Source organism: Mastomys coucha, unplaced genomic scaffold (genome assembly GCF_008632895.1).
Source record: "Mastomys coucha isolate ucsf_1 unplaced genomic scaffold, UCSF_Mcou_1 pScaffold1, whole genome shotgun sequence".
Taxonomy (NCBI): Eukaryota; Metazoa; Chordata; class Mammalia; order Rodentia; family Muridae; genus Mastomys; species Mastomys coucha.
The window spans coordinates 9,215,323-9,218,794 of record NW_022196891.1 but is presented as its reverse complement, the minus strand read 5'-3'; the positions used below and the strand labels follow the sequence as shown (position 1 = coordinate 9,218,794).

General features: G+C 43.8%; 1 pseudogene; it reads left to right on the top strand.

The window, feature by feature from the left end:
• Positions 1–1,030: 1,030 nt before the first annotated feature.
• Positions 1,031–3,074, top strand: LOC116069501 (annotated as a pseudogene).
• The last annotated feature ends 398 nt before the right edge of the window (positions 3,075–3,472 follow it).

Genomic DNA, 3,472 nt, shown 5'->3' with positions numbered 1-3,472 from the left:
AAGGAGGGAAAATGGAAGCAGAAGATCCCTGGCAGCTCACTGGTATGCTTCTGTATCCTGTTTAGTGAAACTCCAGGCCCATGAGAAAGCCCGTCTCAAAGGAAGAAGGCACTTAAAGAATGACACTCAAATCTGCCTTTTGGCCCCTACAAGCAAACTTACGCACACCATGTGTACCCCTAAACATTGACATAAAGCCTCAATTACATTCAAAAGTCTGGTTTGTGCTCCTGTCCCTGCCTCTGCCTCTCTGATTAGTAATATAATCATGGTGATCGGGTCATCATCTTTCTTACTGAACATTTGTGAACTATTAGGGACATGAGATCTATTGTCTAATGATCAGATAGTATGGTGTGCATTTACTCAATCAGTTCTCCTTAAATTTGTTTTGTAAATTCAATCTATAGTACAAAACTCCATCTCTCTCATCCACAGACAAATGATAAATGGAACTCAGGAGAAGTTCATAGGTATCGGTTCTCCATCTCTTTTGCTTCTCTACTCTCAAACTCCCTGTCTTGAACTGTGATTGATTTCTTTTAAGAGGACATATAGAAGAACATCCCAAGATACCCAATCCCTAAATTCTCAATCTTTAGAACTTTGAGACAACTCAGTTCTATCTGTATGTATTACTTGTGCTGTAGCATTTTATTAAAAAAAGTAAAAAATAGATTGTGACAGATACATTCTGAATTATTAAAACATAATTTCTATGATGGACATTCAGATTTACTAGTATCTGTTATTTTGGCTAAGTCTAACTATCCTAATGAATATTTATATCGATATATATTAATGCATTCATGTAAAGTCTCTCTAAGAAATACTGATTGTGGTTAAAGTTAAGTGCAAATTACCTCCAAAACAGAAATTTTTACCAACAAGTATATAAAATTGTTCATGCCATCTCAGTCTCACAAGGTCTAGGGTGTTTGTGAATATGTGAGAACATAAAAGTAATATCTATTTCTGACTATCAAAGGCAGGGGGATACACATTCTCCTGGTCTGTAGCTTGGACATTCATGGAGAGCAGGCTTGGGATTGAGAGCAGTGTGTGGCCTGCGGAAGAGGAGCCTTCTACTGAGGCCAACACCCCTTCCTAAAAGAACCCTCTGTATAGTATCTCCCACAAGATCCTGGAGAAACAGAACCATTCTTTGGAAGACCTGCTCAGCACCTCCTAGCTCTTTGCAAAGGAGGACTCCAGTAACAGTCCTGTCTCCTCTGTGTATGCTGAACAAGTCTCAGAAGCAGGAATGTGATGCTGGAGTTTCCACTGATGGGAACCCTAATGTCTACTTCCTGATCCTGAAGATGATCTATATGCTCCACACACTCACATCTAACGTGCCACAGCTTCACAGCAAGGTGGACATCTCTACATCAAGGAGCAGGTGAGCTTTCTGAGCTGGTGGTCAAGAGCTAGCCTCTCTCTGAGTAATAGCTCACTACTGCTTAGCTGGAGCAAATCATGGAGCAGTGCCTGTCCTGGTGCGACTTAGCCTCTTGCCTACTGGTGAAGTTATTCCCAGATCTCTTTAGCAACATGTGTTTTTACTGTGTCTGCCATGCCTGTGGCTTTTCCACCAAGAGGAAGCTAGTGTCATTGCCCTTCAAGCTCATCAGCAACTATGTGAATGTCTATTATCCCTATGTGCAGGTCTATTATCCCTCTGTGAAGGACACAGTTGTATGGCAGGCTGAGTGGTTGAGACAACTGAACGAGTTCTTCAGATGCTTCTGGGCCCAGAGGGAAATGGAAGACAGACAGACAGATGGCTGTGCCACCAACTTCTTTGAAGCCAACTAAGTGTATGCAGGTCACTTTCTGGACAAGAACCAAGAGAAAACTGTCTCTGGACCTCAGTATTACCATTGCCTTGAACCATGTGGTGGACACCAGGACCTCACCGAGTTCCTAGATGAACCCTCTTCTTCAGGTGAGTTCGCTGTGTTCCTGGTGCAATGGCTCTTCCCAGAACTGGTAGGCTACAAACATACAGCTGTTATGTTGATGGCAGCAAGCAGGAGCTGAGTCCCCAGAGGTTGCAGATCATCCCCAACTACATGGATATCTTCTTCTCTGATCTGGAAGAGGAGTGCTGACTGCAGCAGTGTTCCCAGTGCATCAATGATGAGTGAGAGGGCCTGCCCCTAGAGGGAGGCAGTGAGGGTGAGGCACCTCAGGAAGAATGCCAGGACTCCTCTAGCCTTCCAGAGGACATCTCAGTTGTCAAGGTAGAGAACAATTTCTACCTTGCAGCAGTGCAGCAGGAATGTCAGTGGCCTGGGTAGCACTCGAAGAAGATCTGGCTGGTGCCCATTATCTTTGACAAGCTGGAGCTTCCAAAGCTTGACTTTGAGGTGCCAGACTCACACTGCCTTATGAGCAAGAAGCTGCTGCCCATCATCTATGAGATCAGCCTGTCCTTTGCCAACTTTGCCTCTCATCTGCTGTAGCACCTGTTCCCAGCGCAATTCACCCATGAAAAGCTGTACAAGTAGTACAGCCGCAACAACTGCCTGGGGAAGAAGCAGCTGGACCCTGCCTGCATCAGGCTGATCCACCACTCTGTGCAGTTGTATTTATCTTTGAGCCAAGAACTACCACATGAACTCTGGATGTCCTGGGCAAGCTGGGCTAGTGCTGTTGATGCAGGGATACAGAGCACCCATGGGGCTCATACCAGCAGCAACACAAGACTCATGTACATGGCCCTGAGTGCTGGAACCTAGAAAGTTATGCAATCATGCTGAGAAATTCTGAGAGGAGTTTGAATGTGCCCCTGTTGCCTCCTGAAAGAAGCAGCAAAGACTTTTGCAAAATACCCTTGACAAGTTGGTGGTCCTCTTACCTGACTTTCTAGTACCTTCTCTCTACTTGCTGTCAGACAAGTTGGTACTTGAGATCATGCTGTAAAGCCTATCAATGGACATCTTCAACACCTGGCCAAGCTCTTCCCTGAACACTTCACTAGAGAATCTTTGACTGGTGTCTTGGATTCAGGACTTTGTTTAGTGTTTCCTGGTGGCACATCCAGAGTTTGGAGGTTCCCCAAGCTGTGAAATCCGTGAATTGATAGTGTGTGATCCCTTCACAGGGCTGGAGTGCCTTCCCTAATCTTTTCATTCTAAAGTTATATTTAGTCTATTTTGGGGTAGGCCATACCTCTAGGCAGAGGGTGATGGTGTTTGAAGCCAACCTAGTCTATTTAGCAAATTACAAGCTACTCAGGATTGAATAATGAGACTGTCCCTCAAAAACAACAAACTGAAGAGTCAGCAACTCGTTTCTCTCTCCATACTTGGCAACTTCCAGTTTTATCTATATTTTGTAACTAAAATGAAAATTTTAAAGAAAATAATTAAGCTCTTTGGGAGCCATTTTATTTAGGAAAAAGACTTAAAATATTTGAGATTACCTTAGTTGCTTTCAGTTGCTAGGACTTTTAAAGATGACTTTA